The 17301-nt window shown below is 45.1% G+C and overlaps 1 non-coding gene across 1 annotated transcript; it reads left to right on the top strand.

The window, feature by feature from the left end:
- The first annotated feature begins 9223 nt into the window (after nucleotides 1-9223).
- Nucleotides 9224-9330, top strand: LOC111558802. Its single transcript, XR_002739941.1, has one exon. It is a non-coding gene; the product is annotated as a U6 spliceosomal RNA (small nuclear RNA).
- Nucleotides 9331-17301: the final 7971 nt, after the last annotated feature.

Raw genomic sequence — 17301 nt, 5'->3', positions numbered from 1 at the left:
TGGCCTCAGGGTCAAGGGATCTCAGCTTTCTGGAAAGTGTCTCTGGGAGGCACAGGGACCCGCTTTATGTCCCACCTTTCTTTCCAGCTCCAGAGACTCAGGAGAATCTGCCTCCACTTATGTTCCTGTGTCCAGGGACACACAAGGACCCACTACTCGATGGTCTTTACGTTCCCGCACCCTGGGACTCACAGGGACCTGCCACCCCTTCCATTTCTGTGTCCAGGGACACACAGGACCATGCCACGTGATGGTGTTTCCATTCCCGGGTCCAGGGATGCACAGAGATCAGCCTCCAATTCCATCCCTGGGTCCATGGGTGCACTGGGACCCGCCACGCAATGGTCTTTCCATTCACACGACCAGGTACCCACAGGGACCTTCCATTCCTGTGTCCAGAAATGCACAGCGACCAGCCACGCGACTGTCGTTCCATTCCTGCACACAAGGACACACAAGGACCAGCCTCCCCTTCCATTCCTTTGTTTAGGGACCCACAGGGACCCGCCGTGCAAGTTCTTTTATTGTCTCACCCAGGGACACACAGGACTCTGCCTCCCCATCTGTGCCTGTGTCCAGGGAAGGGTATTGCCTTCACCCCCCAAGAGAACCACGGAGACGCGAATCCGTTCCATTCCTGTGTCGAGCAACGCAGAAGGACGCGTCACCAAAGGCTGATCGGTCACACGCACTGGGCCCCACAGCAACCTGCCTCCACTTCCATTCTCGTGGCCAGGAGGACACAGGTACCCGTTTGCCACATCCTTTCCATTTCCTCACTTCTTGGAAGCCAGGGACCTGCTGAAATTTCCAGTCCTGCTTCCCTGGATGGGACGTCCCTGGAGGGCCCACAGATGCCTTTCTCTTCCCGCCCTCAGGGACTCCCAGGGACCTGCATCTCCTACTCTTCCTGTGCCCAGCGATGCACAGGCGACACCTGCCATAAGATGGTGTATTCATTTCCCTGTCAAGGAACCAGCGGGACCTGCCGCCCCGTCCATCCCTGTTTCCATGGCGCACAGGAACACACGAAGCCCAAGTTTTGTCACTTGGTGAGCGCGAGCATGGTTGGGGACCAGCCTTCCCTTCCGTTTCTTTGTCTAGAGGTGCACAGGGACCTGCCACGACATGGCCATTCCATTCCTGCACCCAGGGAAGCACAGGGACCTGCCACCCTTCCCTTTCTATTTTCGAGGTGCACAGGGATGGGGTACACAAAAATCCATCCAAGTGCGGCACGCAGGGATGCACACCCACGGACTGTCCTCCGCTTCCTTTCTGGTATCCAGGGGGACACAGGGGCCAGGCACTTGATGATCATTCCATTCCCGCGCCCGGGTCCCCACTGGGGATCTGCCTCCCCTTCCATTCCTGTGTCCAGGGACACACAGGAACTCACCACAGGGCAGTCTTTTCATTTCGCACCCAGGGGCGCAAGGATCCTGCCTCCTGTCGCATTCCTGGGTCGAGGGACACAAGGGGCTTCGCCACGCATTGGCCCTTCCATCCCTGCGCCCAAGGACGCACAGGGACCCTGTGCTGCCTCTCCCATTCTTATGTCCCTGGATGCAAAAGACCGGCCACGCGACGCTCTTTCTATTCCTCTGCTTTCGGACTCACACTGACTTGCCTCCCCGTCCACTCCCGCGTCCAGGAGGCCGATGGACACGCCCCCGTGGCGCTCTTTTCCTTCCCAAGCGGGACGCACAAGGCCGCGCCCACCAGAAACAGCCTCCCTTTGAACGTCTTAGGGCAGGCACCGGAAAGGACCACCCCTGGCCCGGTTTCTCCGTTTCCGCGCCCAGGGACGCGCAGGAATCTACCGCCACTTGCATTTCTGTTTCCGAGGCCCAAGCGATCCAAGCCTCAAAAGTTTTTATTGTTGTTGTTGTCTACCCCAGCCCAGCGATGGAACAGGATCAGGCTCTCCTTCCATTCCTGTGTCCAGGGATGAATCCAGGGAGGCCAGGCGAAGGTCATCCCATTCCCGTGCCCAGAGACGTACAAGGACCTGTCTCCACGTGGATTCCTGTGTGCCAAGAACGCACAGGGACCCGCCCCGCGGCGGTCTCTCCCTTCCCGCACCACGGGATCCACAGGAACCTGCCTCAACTTCCATCCACGTGGCCAGGGAGGCACAAGGCCCTGCTGCCACTTCCCTTACTGGTTCCCTGGATGCAGCGGGAGCCGCCAAGCATCGCCTTTCTCTTCCCGCGCTCAGGGTCTGGGGACCTGCATCACCTACTCTTCCGGTTTCCAGTGACGAACAGGTGTGTTCCTTCCCGAACACTCCGGGAACAGCCTTCCTTTGAATGCCTTTGTTCAGGGTCTTGCAGGGACCCGCTCTGGCCTGGTCTCTCCATTCCCTCGCCCAGAGACGTGCAGGAATCTACGTGCACTTGTATTCGTGTTTCAGAGGCACAGGGGGACACAAGCTGCAAAGGTTTTTTTCGTGTTTTTTTTTTTTTCTTCCCCAGCCTGGCGATGGAAGGGAAGCAGGCTTTCCTTCCATTCCTGTGTACGGATGAATCAGGGCCGCTAGGCGATGGGCATCCCATTCCCGTGCCCAGGGATGTATCGGCACCTGCCTCCACGTGGACTGCTCCTATGCTAGGCCTGCCAGTCTGTTTTTTTCCTTTCTTGCATCAGACGTGCATGTAGAGACGGTGACCTTCTCCCATAGGGACTCTTGATGTCTGACTCCCAGGTAGCTATCCCTGCCTCTAATTTGGATGCGGGGAAGGAGAGTGGGGCAAAAATATAACCAGCCTCCTACTCGCTACTTGGAGAACACAAATAGAGTTGGAAAGCAAGAGGAAAAATGTGGAAACTGGGCTCTGAGGTGATGAGAAGAGGGAGACCGAGCTATGTGAGAAAAAAAGAAAAATATTCACAGCTTCATTGCAAATTGTTGAGAGCTCACTTGAAAAACATGGAGGTGGGTGTTTATTCACCGAGCAAACATCTAACGAGCACCTTTTGTGAGCCAGGCATTGGCTGTCGAGCAATGAATAAAACGTGATCCTTGCCATCAATAGTCTGAGAGGTCCCACCAACTGAATAATTGATGGAATTCGGTCTCTTAAGTACATCAGTAGTACTACCAAGTATTAACCATCCATCTTGAATTACGTAGAAACAAGTAGAAAGTTTCATAAAATTAAATCAAAGTAGTAACAGCCTCTACAAAGAATTCTGGAAGCAAAGAAGGTAAGATTTTTTTGTGTGGGTTTAATGTGGAGGGGCTGACAAGAGCTGGGTGTTCAGCTCTTTAAAGCATTTTCAGCTTTCTACCTGAGCCAGGTTCTGGGCTAAGTATTGAGGATGAAAACGCTGGATAGAACACATTTACTCATAATAAAAGAGCACACAAGAGAATGGAAGCAGACATGTCAACTAGCAAACATATCTTATAAAATGTGTTCAAAATCTGACCACAGAATGTTACTGGAGCACAAAGGACATACTTAAAGCAAACTTGGAAGAAGGAAAGGGTTTCCCAAAAGACATGATGGCCCTTCAAGTGAGCTTCAGACGGTGCTGAAAAGGAGTTTATTAGGTTTTATAAAAGGGAGTGAACAATGAGGGGAGACATTTAGAAAGAAAGAATAGTTCTTGGACAAGGCAGAGATTTTCAACAATTGTCTTAGGGAGTGTCATGTGTCCAGAAGATATAAATACTTGTGGGTATGTGGAAAAAGATGAAGTCAGAGAAGAAGGCAGAGGCCAGGTCAGGAAATATCTTGTGCCCTAAACTAAGGCCATTGAACTTCATGCTGAAAGCACTGGAGATCTCTTGAAGAATTTTCAACAAACCATGTTCTGACTATGGAGAGCTGCTGCTGGAGGCAAAGGGTGGGAAATAGAGTCCTGGCAACACTATATGAACCTTTGCATCCAGGAAAGCCTGAAAACATTTCTACTCTTCTGACTTCTCCGTTACATAAGCCAATACATAATAATAATAATAATAATAATTCTTTTCATTTTTTGCTTAAGTTAGTTGGAGTCCAACTTCTTGGACTGAAAACCCAGAGTCCTGATTAATACCAGGTCTATCACAGTAATCCAGACCAGAAATAGAATTAAAATAATGCCACAGTGGATGAAGAGGGAAAAGAGACATAAGAAAAAAAGTAAGGAAGCACCATCTATAGGATCTGGTGGTTGATTACACAGTGGGTGTGGAGAGGTAAGAGTCTTTGATCATGTCATACTTCCTGGCTTGGAACACTGTGTGGCTAGTGGTGATGTCCAATGAGAAAGTGAACGTAGGTGGGAAAACAGGTTTCAGAGGAAAAATAGTAAGTTCACTCTTGGATATGTTTATGGAGATGAGGGTCGGACTTGGGCTCCAGATTTAGGAGTGGTAGATAGTGGTAGATAGAGCTATCATTGTGAATATGTTAAGCCAGAGAGAATAAAGAGAGCAAAAAAGATCACTTTTCAGTGAAAAGAGAATGTCAAGGACACAGCCTAAGTGGATGACTGTTATATGATGGCACGCAGAGGAAAAGGAACCACAAAGGAGACTGAGGATAAGACACTGGAGAGGTTGTGTGACAACCAGGTCATGTGCCTCAAGAACTTTGACAGCGATTGAAGGAGTAAGAGTTTCAAGAGTGAAATTCTGTTCAACAGACTCTGTACTAAAAAAGACAAACAAGTGACTTATTTTCACTTCTGACTTCTAAAGTGCTTATAGAAAAAAAAAATTTTTTTTTAAATAAAATAAAGGGGCGCCTGGGTGGCGCAGTCGGTTAAGCGTCCGACTTCAGCCAGGTCACGATCTCGCGGTCCGTGAGTTCGAGCCCCGCGTCGGGCTCTGGGCTGATGGCTCGGAGCCTGGAGCCTGTTTCCGATTCTGTGTCTCCCTCTCTCTCTGCCCCTCCCCCGTTCATGCTCTGTCTCTCTCTGTCCCAAAAATAAATAAACGTTGAAAAAAAAAAATTTAAAGTGCTTATAAATGATGTCCTTAACAATTAGCAAAATTTGAATGAACTGTATGTAAATGATAACCTTTTCTTATACTCCACTGAAAATTAAGGTTGCCGGGCAAACTGCCACCCTAACATCTAGGGACAGGCCAGGACAGACAATCACAGCCAGGGACAGTTTGCCTGGAGCCCAAGCCACTGGAGCCATAAACTGGTACGAACACTCAGCAGGTAACTTTGACACATTGCTGAGTCTGAGTAGGACTAGCAGGACAGTGAGGGATACTTGGGGGCTGCAGTCTTAGGAGGGTCATCACACTTTCAGGAGTTTTACCTCCAGAACCCGCCCCCCCCCCCACAAGTTTACACAGGAAGACATAAGGAAAACTCAGGTTTCTGATAGACTAGGCTGGCGGTAGCACTGACCATTTTGAAAGACAGGCAGTACTTTCTCCATGACAGAGTTCCCCTATTCAGCAGGGGAAAATTACCAGAGTTTTGCCATACCTGAGACCAGGGAAATTACTCAATTCTACCCCGTCTAGACTTTCAGTCTTAACTAGAAGGAGGGAAAAAAATTCTGAGACACACCAGTGAAGGTCACAGTCCAGGGACAGGGCCTACTAAAAGATAGATATTTAACATAATATTATAGAACAATTGGATTCCCCCTGCATCATACCACCACAGTAACAGGGTCTAGAATGATAGCAGGGGACTATTATACTGTTATACTGCAGTGCAAAGAGCTGTAAGGCCCAGATTCTTATTTAAGAAGGAATTTTTAGGGGCACCTGGGTGGCTCCGTCGGTTAAGCGTCCGACTTCAGCTCAGGTCATGATCTCACGGCTCGTGGGTTCGAGCCCTGTGTTGGGCTCTGTGCCGACAGCTCGGAGCCCGGATCCTGCTTCGGATTCTGTGTCTCCCTCTCTCTCTGGCCCTCCCCCACTCACGCTCTGTCTCTCAAAGATGAATATACATTAAAAACTAAAAAAAAAAAAAAGAAGGAATTTTTAGGGACGACCAAAGACCACAGGAGAGTTACAAATAAGGATGCTGGAGGAAATTGAAACCTTGGCACTTACGGCTAGACAACTAGAACAAGCACTAAACAAAGCCCAACTCCAAGGCAGATTGATAACACCTTACACCAAAGGCCTACTTCCTTAGCTCCTATTATCCAGTATATCATTCCAGCTTTCAATAAAAATGACAATGTATGAGACAAGGCAACAATATGCAGTCCGAGGAGACAAAGCAAACATCAGAACAACATTCAGACATGGTAGAGATTTTAGAATCATCAAACAGGGAATTTAAAATAACTGTGATTAATATGTTAAGGGCTGGGGCGCCTGGGTGGCTCAGTTGGTTGAGCGTCCGACATCGGCTCAGGTCATGATCTCATGGCTCGTGGGTTCGAGCCCCGCGTCCGGCTCTGTGCTGACAGCTCAGAGCCCGGAGGCTGCTTCGGATTCTGTGTCTTCCTCTCTCTCTGCCCCTCCCCCTCTCTGTCTCTCTCTCTTCCTCCAAAAAAATATGTTAAGGGCTATAACGTGAAAAACATAGGCGATGGGCAAGAACAGACAGGTAGAATACGGAAGAGTGACATCAGCAAAAATAGTAGAGTAGGGAATTTGAAGGGTCTGTCCCTTCACAGAAACACCAGAAAATGGGCAACTACTATCCGAATTAACTTTGTCAGACTCTAGGAAATAAAGTTTTCTAGCAACCAAGTGAATGCGGAAAAAAAAAAAACAACAACACAGAAAACTGAGGATAGGAGAACTCTGTGGCCTTTTGACTGAGCCTCAGCCCACTCCCCTCCCCTCTGTGACAATAGTCCTGAAGACAATAAGCTGGCTTTCCTGGTGTGGGTACCCTGTTCTGAGGGAGCAGAGGAGATCTTGTTCCCAAGGAATTGTATTTGTCTACTTTAACCTGTCGGGGGTTTCCCTGAGGACCGATGCAAGGTGCTTGCTTTTTTTTTTTTTTTTTTTTTTAACCTAACTCCAAACTCTCTCGTGGTGACAGAGTAGCTGAATAAGGACAAAGAGAATAAGAACCTTGAAAGCAGCAAAAAAGCGAGGGCGCCTGGGTGGCTCAGTCAGTCAAGCATCCAACTCTTTTTTTTTTATTTTTTTTTACATTTACTTATTTTTGAGATACAGAGAGACAGAGTGCCAGCGGGGGAGGGGCAGGGAGAGAGGGAGACACAGAATCCGAAGCAGGCTCCAGGCTCTGAGCTGTCAGCACAGAGCCCTATGCGGGCTCGAACCCACGAGCCGTGAGATCATGTCCTGAGCTGAAGTTGGTCACCCAACCAACTGAGCCACCCAGGCACCCCTAAGCATCCGACTCTTGATCTTGGCTCAGGTCATGACCACACGGTTCATGGCATCGAGACCTGTGTCGGGCTCTGTGCTGGGATTCTCTCTCTCCTTCTCTTTTTGCCCCTCCCCCACTCATTTTAGGCCCAAAGACAAAAACAGGTTTAAAGTGAAAGGATGGAAAAGATATCCCATGCAAATTGTAATCAAGAGACCTGAGGTGGCTATGCTAGTATTAGGCAAAATAGATTTTAATCAAAACATGTTACGTATTGATAAAAGAGTCACATTATCAAGAATTAATACAACAATTATAGACATATTCACACCTTACAAGAGAGTCCCAAAATATATGAAGCAATGTTTGATAAACTAAAAGGAAGAAATGGGCTTACAATTGTCAAAAACTTCACTTCTCACTTTCAGTACTGGATAGAACACCTAGACAGATCAATAAGGAAACAGAAAACTTGAACAACACTATAAATCAACTTGACCTAGCAGACATATATTCCACCCCCAAACAGTAGAACATACATTTTCATGTGCACATGGACTATTCTCTGGATAGATTATATGTTAGGCCGCAAGTCTGTAGCCCACTTTTTGAGTTATTAGCTTTTTGCTGTGGAGTTGTAGGAGTTCCTCATATATTTTGAACATCAACCCCTTATCAGATATATGCTTCACAAACATTTTCTCTCATTCCATAGGTTGCCTTTTAACTCTGTTGATTCCTTTGCTGTGCGGAAGCTTTTTAGTTTGATACCGTCCCACTTCTCTATTTTGGCTTTTGTGGTCTGTGCTTTTAGTGTAATAGTACGAACGCATGGCCAAGACCAATGTCATGAAGCTTTCCCTCCTATGTTTTCTTCTAGGAGTTTTATTTTAAGTCTTCCATCTGTCTTGAGTCCATTTTGAGTTGACTGTTGTTGTACAAGATGTGGGGTCGGATTTAATTCTTTTGCATGTGGATACCCAGTTTTGCCAGTTCCATTTGTTGAAGAGATTATTACTGCCCCACAGCAAATTCGTGGCACCCTTGTCAAAAATCAATTGACCATATATACATGGACTTATTTCCAGACTCTCTATTCTGTTCCACTGGTCTATATGTCTGCTTTTATGCCAGTACCATACTGCTCTGACCAGCTTTGTAATATATTTTGAAATAAGGAAGAATTATGCCTCCAGGTCTGTCCTTCTTTCCTCAAGATTGACTTGGCTATTCATTGTCTTTTGTGGGCCTATATGAATTTTAGAATTGGTTTTTTTCTATTTCTGTTTTTAAAAAGTCAGTGGGACTTTGATAGGATTGCGCTGAACCTATGGATTGCTTTGGGAAATATGGACATTTAAACAATGTTAAGTCTTCTGATCCATGAACATGGGGTGTCTTGCCATTCGTTTGGGTTTTTAATTTCTTTCATCAGCGTTTTGTAGAAAATGGGCTAAGAACTTGAACAGACATTTCTCCAAAGAAGACATACAAATAGAACAACAGATATATGGGGAAAAAAATGCTCAAAATTATTAATCATCAAGGAAACGTAAATCAAAACCACAATGAGGTATCACCTCACACCTGTCAGAATGGCTATTATTTTTTAAAAAAAGACAACAAGGGTTGGCAAAGATGTGGAGAAATTGGAACCCTTGTATACTGTTGGTGGGAATGCAAAATAGTACAGTCGTTATGGAAAATAGTATGGAGGTCTCTCAAAAAATTAAAAATAGAACTATCAGATGATCCAGTAATCCCACTTCTGAGTATTTATCCACAGTTGCTGAAATCAGGGTCTCAAGGAGCTATTTGCACTCCCATGTTCATTGAAGTACAATTCACAACAAACAGCCAAGATATGGAAACAACCTAAATGTTCCTTGATAGACGAATAAAGAAAATGTGGTATATATACATGCAATGGAATATTATCCAGCATTAAGAAAAGAAGGGCGCTCACTTCGGCAGCACATATACTAAAACTGGACCTATACAGAGAAGATGAGCATGGTCCCTGCACAAGGATGACACACAATTTGCGAACTCTTCCCAAGAGTTTCTCAAGAAATGCCACGAAAAAAAAAAAAATCTGCAAAATGGGACAACATGGATGAACCTTGAGGACATTATGCTAAATCAAGTAAGGTAGTCACAAAAAGTCAAATGCCACACTATTCCACTTACATGAGGTACCTAAAATAGTCAAATTCATAGAATCAGAGTGGAAGGGTGGCTGCCTGGGGCTGGGGGGAGGGGGAAACAGGGAGTTGCTAAGCGATGGGCATCAAGTTTCAGTTAAGCAAGATGAGTAAGTTCTAGAGATCCACTGTACAACGCTGTACTTATAGTCAACAATAATGTAACATCCACTTCACAATTTTTAAGAGGGTAGGTCTCATATTCAGCATTTTGCTAAAATAAAATTTAATTTAATTTTTTTAATGTTTTTATTTATTTTTGAGACAGAGAAAGACAGAGCATGAGCAGGGGAGGGGCAGAGAGAGAGGGAGACACAGAATCTGAAGCAGGCTCCAGGCTCCGAGCTGTCAGCACAGAGCCCGACGCGGGGCTCGAACTCACACACCGCGAGGTCATGACCTGAGCCGAAGTCGGACGCTCAACCGACTGAGCCACCCAGGCGCCCCAATAAAATTTAACTTAATTTTTAAATTAAGCCCCAGTAAATTTTAAATGATTGATATGACAAAATATTTTCTCTGACCACAACAAAATGAAGCTGTAAGTCAGTAACAGAAGGAAAACTGGAAAATTAACAAATACATGGAAATTAAATAACACCCTCTTAAAAACACTGATTCAGAGAAAAATATTACAGTGAATCAACAAAACAAAAAGGTAACTCTTTGAAAAGACCAACAAAGTTGACAAACACTTACCTAGAGTAACAAAGAAAAAAAAGGAGGAAAGATTCCAATCAGAAATGAAAGTGGCAACCTTACATAAATATAAAGGATTATAAGAAAATACTATGAATAACTGCACACCAACAAATTAGGCAACTGAGATGAAATGGACAACACTGTACCGGAAGTTCTGGCCAGAGCGATGAGACAAATGAACAAACCAAAAAGTCCTCATATTGGAATGGGAAAAGTAAAACTATATTCACAGGTTCCATGATCTTAATGTAGAAAACCCTAAAGAATTCACACACAAACTACTAGAGCTAATAAACAAATTCATCAAAGTTGCAGGATAAAATATCAACATGCAACAATCAGTTGTATTCTTATATAGGAGTAATGAACAACGTGAAAAGGAAGTTAATAAAATATATTTACAGTAATAGCAAAAGGAATGAAATACATTGGACCAAATTAAGCCAAGGAGGCACAAAAGTTGAAACAAATACTACAAAACATTACTGAAAGAAATGTTAAAACACCTAGCGGGAGAACCTGGGTGGCTCAGTTGGTTAAGCGTCCAACTCTTTTTTTTTTTTTTTAAGTTTTATTTATTTTTGAGAGAGAGAGAGAGCGTGAGCAGGGGAGGGGCAGAGAGAGAGGGGGACAGAGGATCCAAAGTGGGTTCCACACTGACAGCAGCAAGCTCGATGTGGGGCTCAATGAACTCATGAACCGCGAGATCATGACCTGAGCTGAAGTCAGACGCTCTACTGACTGAGCCACCCAGGTGCCCCATTGTCTAACTCTTGATTTCAGCTCAGGTCACGATCAAGCCCTATGTTGGGTTCTGTGAAGACATCCTACGTTTATGGACTGAAAGACTTATTGCTAAAGTGGCAATACTACACAAAACAATCTATAAAATTCAGTACAATCTCTATCAAATGTCCAACAGCCTTTTATACAGAAACAGAAAAACCAACCCTAAAATTGATATAAAATTGCAAGACATCCCGAATAGCCAGAACAACCTTGAAAGAGAGGGAAAATGTTGGTAGATTTCTACTTTCTGATTTCAAAATTTATTAGAATCAAAACAGTGTGGTACTGGCATAAGGCTATATACAGACAAATGGAATAGAATTGTGAGTCTAGAAATAAGCCCATACGTCTACAGTCAACTGATTTTTGACAAAGGTGCAAGAGCATTCAGTGAGGAAAAATTGGCTCTTCAAAAAAATAATGCTGAGACAATTGGATATCCACATGAAAAAGTATGAAGTTGAACCCCTACCTTACATTATACACAAAAATTAATTCAAAATGGACTAAAGACCTAAGTGCTCAAAGAGCTAAATGATCAAGGAGTTAAACTTTAAAATTCTGAGGAAAACACAGGTCAAATCTTCATGACCTTGAGTATGGCAGTAGTTTTTAAAAGATGACACCAAAAGTATAAGCAACAAAAGGAAAAATAAATAACTTGGACTTCAGTAAAAGTAAAAACTTTTGTGCATCCAGAAAGAGACGCATTTCTCCAGAATGGGAGAAAATATTTGCAAACCATATAAATGATAAGGGCCAATTATCCAGAATATACAAAGAACTATTACTATTCAACTATAAAAAGACAAACCACCCAATTAACAAATGGGCAAAGGGCTCAAACAGACATTTCTTCAAAGAATATATACATATGGCCAACAAGCACATGAAAAGATACTCAACATTATTAGTCATTGGGGAAATGCAAGTAAAAGCCACAAAACCTCACACCCACTAGGATAGCTATAATTAAAAACAAATGGAAATTAACAAGTCTTGGTGAGGCTGTGGAGAAATTGGAACGCTCGTACATTCCGGTAGGAACGTAAAATGGGGCAATTGTGGAAAACCATTTGGAGGTTCCTCAAAAAGTCAAAAAATACAATTACCAAATGACCCAGGTGTATACTCTACCCCAAGGTGTATACCTGAAAAAAAATTGGTATTTTCAATTATTTTGAAAACAGCCATCCAAACAAATACTCGTTCGTGAATTTTCATAGAGCACTATTCACAAAGCCAAAAGATGAAAATAACCTAAATGTCCTTCAATGGAAGAATGAATAAACAAAATATGGTATATCTATTCAATGGAACATAATTCAGCCTAAAAAGGAATCAACCGATACATGCTACAACGTGGGTGGACCTCACAAACAAGTGTACAATTAAGTAGCATTTAGTACCTTCACTATGTTGTGCATTCATCACATCTGCTTTGAAAACATTCTCATTACCCCAAAGGAGACGCCCATCCTCCCCAGCCTCTGGCAACCACTAATCTGTTTTCTGTCTCTATGGATTTACCTATACTGAATATTTCACATAAATGGAACCATATAGTATATGAGCTTCAGTGCCTGGTCAGCATATTGTTTCTTGAGGTTTGTCCACGTCATAGCATATATCAATATTTCATTCCCTTTTCTGGCCAAAGAATTATCCACTGAATGGATATACCACCTCTTGGGTATGAAGTCAATTCCAGATGAATTTTATATCTAAATATATAAGGTAAAATAATATGACTTGTAAATGAAAACATAGGAAAATATCTGCATGACCTTGGCGTAGGTGATTTTTTCCTAACCAAGACTCCAACAGCACTAATGATAAAGGAAAATACTGATGAACTGGAAGACATTACAACTGGCAACTCTTCTTCAACGGACATCATTAAGTGAGTGAAACAGCAAGCCACAGAGTGGGAGAAGACATCTGCAGCACATGTATCCAACAAAGGATTCAAATTCAGAATCAAACACATCAGTAGCAAAAAAAGAACCCAATAGAAATACGGGCAAGAGACCTAACAGGCACTTTGCAAAAAAAAAAAAAAGTATATTCAAATATTCACTGACCATGTATTCTACACAGGAAAAGGTGCTCATCTTAATTGATCATCAAGGAAATGCATATTAAAACCATAATCCTACTACTCACCAGGATGGCTGAGATGAAGGAGCCAGCCAATTTCAAAAAAAGTTGAGAAGGGGCAAGTGGACCCCTCATACACTGCCAGTGGGAATGCAGATTGTACATTTTGAAAAACATTTTGGCAGTATCTAAAAAAGGTGAACGTATGTAAACCCTATGACCCAACCATCCCACTCCTAATGTGCTGGTAATGATCTTTTTCTTGATCTGGGTGGTGGTTACAAAGCCATGCACTTAGTGAGAATTCACTGAGCTATACACTTAATAGTTGAGCATTTTTCTGTTTGTGCATCATGCTTCAATAAATTTCTTTTAGAATACATACAAAAAGGTGGGAAATGTCCTATAACCATGAGGCTCTAAGTGTTAATGTGTTTCTTTTGATTATTATTAAACACTATTGATTAAACATAAATATATTATAAATTTGGGCGCTTATAAACAGAACATGCTTATTGAATATCCCACTCCTAATGGTACAAATGAATTTCTTGAAATTACTTCATATCATGAATGAATATTAGTTATCTCCCGAATGAGGTCTGGCTCATCACCAATTATATCTCTATTTCCCATTTTCCAGAGATGATATATCAATGAGCACAGGCAGAATTTTGTTACAGCAGGGTCGCTCAAAACTTTTAAATTTCCTTTAGAGTTATATGGCTTAAATCAAATACTGAACTATCACCAATTTTTTCCCAATGATCTATCAGCTGATCAATTAATTAATAAATCCTTCTTCTGGGACGCCTGGGTGGATCAGTCAGTTAAGCATCCAACTTCAGCTCAGGTCATGATCTTGCGGTTTGTGAGTTTGAGCCCCGTGTCGGGCTCTGTGCTGACAGCTCAGAGCTTGGACCTGCTTTGGATTGTGTGTCTGTCTCTCTTGCTCTGCCCCTCCCCTACTTGCATTCTCTCTCCCTTGCTCAAAAATAAATAAACATTACAAAAAATTTTAATTAAAAAAAATAAATCCTTCAATTCTAAAAGAAAAAAACCCAGGAAACTATTTGATATGCAGGATTCCCTACCTAGTCATTCGTCATTCAGTTCCCCAGGCAGGATGGTTTAAAGCCTCTTTGGCTCCTCGGATGCCTTAAACCCTGGGGCAACACACCATGGCAAGATCAGAGCAGGTAGGAGTGGAGGCTGGGTGGTGATGAAGGCGAGGTGGGGAGGGAGAACCTCCCTCAGAGTTTTTCTCAGGATCAGTTTTAGGAAGAACGTATGGAACCAAGGACTTGGAAATAGTTGCCTTTAAAGCTATTCATGTCCGATCTCCCTTGGACAGTCTTTACGCAGCCCTGCCAGGCATGAGCGAACCTTGGTCCCAAAGGACCCCTCAGAAGCGGCTCCTCAAGACTGCATGTCTAGGAGGCCTCTCTGGGTCTCGGGCACTCAGCCTGCCACTGATCTGCAGGCCTCAGTGAGGGTGCAGGGTCTCCCTTACTACGCTAACTGTCCAGTTCACCTCTGAAGTGCTGGGTGGTTTTTGCTCCCACCCATGTCCTGCATGAGGAAGGAGTTAGAGCACTCAGGGAAAGGCGAATCTCCCTAGGGAGAACCAGGCCGCCGTGCTTCCCTGGTAATCCTTTCGGGTTGCTCCATGACTTCTGCCAAGGAAGTCATGCGTGGACCCGCATGACAGATGGGCTGAGACAGCACCAGGGAGAAGGAAAACCAGTTAGCAGAGATGCCTCTGAGGTGTTTCCGTCAAATGCACTCCCAGAGGTCACCAGATCCCAGAGGTCCTTGCAGTGCAGCCAGCTTCATGGCGACCAATGTGGGCCCGTGTCCAGAGAGCCGGCAAGGAGGCCAGGCACGCTGGCCGTCCCAGAGGCTGAAATACACAGGGAAATCAGGGAGACGGGATGGAACCCTCAAAACTCAGGGAACACGGAGGGTCTTTTCGGCCACACTTAAGTTTTGGTAGTGATTTGCCAATTACATGAGAGTAAAGTGCATATTAAGTTCACATTTAACCCTAAACTGGTCAGCCCCATATGTTCAGGGAGTTTATATGGATATCCAGTCCTGGGCGAGCCTTTGCTAGTTACTGAGGTTCTAAGACCATCTCTGGCCCCGGGAGAAAGTACTCGAGAGGTATCCTAAGACAGCAGTTCTCAAAGGGGGAATGGTGGAAAATCAGCATCATGCGGTAACTTGTTAGAAATGCCCATTTTCTGGCCCACTCCAGGCCAACTGAGGTAGAAACTCTGGGGGTGGAGCCCAGCAATTGCTGTTCTAACAAAATCTGGGCTTTAAAGGCTGTTCTAAGAGGAAAGTCAGTATGGAGTGAGTTTGGAGAGCCAAAGAAGGAAGATGTGATTATGCCATCGAAGGAAGGATTAGGACAGGCCGGGAGGCAATACTGGGAGCTAAAAGCAAGGAATAATTGAAGGCGCATTGGCAGCTTGACCCAGCACCGGATCTGTGAGCTGGGGGACAGGGAAGAAAGTTGGCTGTCACAGAGCCAGATGAACGGCCTGGAAAACCAAGGAGGGAACAGGACACAAAGGATGTGGGAACTGGGGGCTACCGAAACCTTGATGGAAGAGTGACTTGGTGACCACGGTCGTGGAGGAAAATTAATGAATGCATAGCACAGAAATAAGGAGGTGGGTTGTTTTGAGGAGAGGCGGCCTCTCCAGGAACATGCCCCCCATGTCCAGCTTTTCCTGTGACTCTCCTACGAGTCCCAGACCCCTTTGGGCTTGAGACTGGGTAGAAGGGGGATGGTTCCCCGGTCCTAGTCCGTGTACAGGGACAAGACATACTTTTGGAGGCCTGGCACCCTCTGTTAACAGGGCAGCTCTTTCTTAAAGAGCTCAGAAGTGGAACTTCCCGGCTGAGGGGTTATCTTGAGAGAAAAGGGTTTGGAGCCCCCCAAGAACAAAACAGATCGTGGCTGAGAAGGGATTCCTCGCTCCACAGGAAACAGCTAAGAGGTTTAAGAATGACACTTCCCGAGGGGCGCCGGCGTGGCTCAGTTGGTTAAGCGTCCAACCTCGCCTCAGGTCATGATCTCACAGTTTGTGAGTTCAAGCCCCACATCAGGCTCTGTGCTGACAGCTCGGAGCCTGGAGCCTGCTTCAGACTCTGTGCCTCCCTCTTTCTCTACCCCTCCCCTGCTCACGCTCTGTGTCTGTCTCTCAATAATAAATAAACTTTAAAAAAAATTAAAGAGTGACACTTCCAGAGAAGCCATTGCCAGGAGTTGAATATATCATGTCTGGAGAGAGACCAAGAGTTCCAAGGCCTGGGTGTTGGGAGACTATTTCAATTCCTCCCTCTGCCACAAGGGCCCTGGGAAGGAAAACCCCCTAAGCTCCTATTGAATCTTCTGCAAAATAAGAAGCATGGTCTCCTCGGCTTCCAAGGGCCTCTTCAGCCCTGGTAACTGGAGAAAGTAGGGGATACGGCTTTAAGCGATTACAGCAGTAATTGCGGAGGGACCCCAACAGGCCCTTGGGTAGAGGCCATGTCACTGTTTGCTGCGGGGGGAGAAGGTAAAGGCCTGAGTCCTACATGAACTGGCCTGAACCCAGCCTCAGTCACAGCAAGTGGCAGTGCTGTGCCCTCTGAGCCCTTGACTTCCACCCTCACACCTTACCGATGCAGACCTGAGTGGAAAAGGCCTGCTGTCCTCTACGCTCCCAGCTCCTTGGTCACCCTCTCTGTCCAACCCATCTTCTCTCTGAGGTCACCTCACTTCCTGAGGACGGGAGCACAGACATTGGGGTAGGAGCCCACAACCCTCACACCCAGCTCGGGTCAGCCTTTGTCTCCTCAGTTCCATCTCTGCCTGTGGGATCTGAACTTGGAGCCTTCTGCCTCTTCGTTCTGTCCCTTGGATGAATTACCAGCCCGTTTCTCCAGTCTCCAAGCTTCCGTGTGCCGTCTTCTTGTTGTGTCCTCAGAAAGGCAGTGGAGTGTTCCCATCTCTCAGCTACATGCTGGGGATGTGGTGGGCAAGTATAAAGCAGAGGACATCTCCCCCCTTTATTCCACTCTGCCATTTCTCTCCCTAGTGCCCATGTCTCTCTCCTCCTTTTGCTGAGACAGTCAGGGCTAAAATGAGTAGTCAGGATGCATGGGGAATGGAACCCTAGGAAGCTATGTCAGAAGGTTGAAAGGGAAAAATAGGTACCGACGAGTCAGCCAGGAAGCCCAACTTC

The sequence above is a fragment of the Felis catus genome, chromosome X (genome assembly GCF_018350175.1).
Source record: "Felis catus isolate Fca126 chromosome X, F.catus_Fca126_mat1.0, whole genome shotgun sequence".
Classification (NCBI taxonomy): domain Eukaryota; kingdom Metazoa; phylum Chordata; class Mammalia; order Carnivora; family Felidae; genus Felis; species Felis catus.
This window is presented reverse-complemented; position numbering and strand designations above follow the sequence as displayed.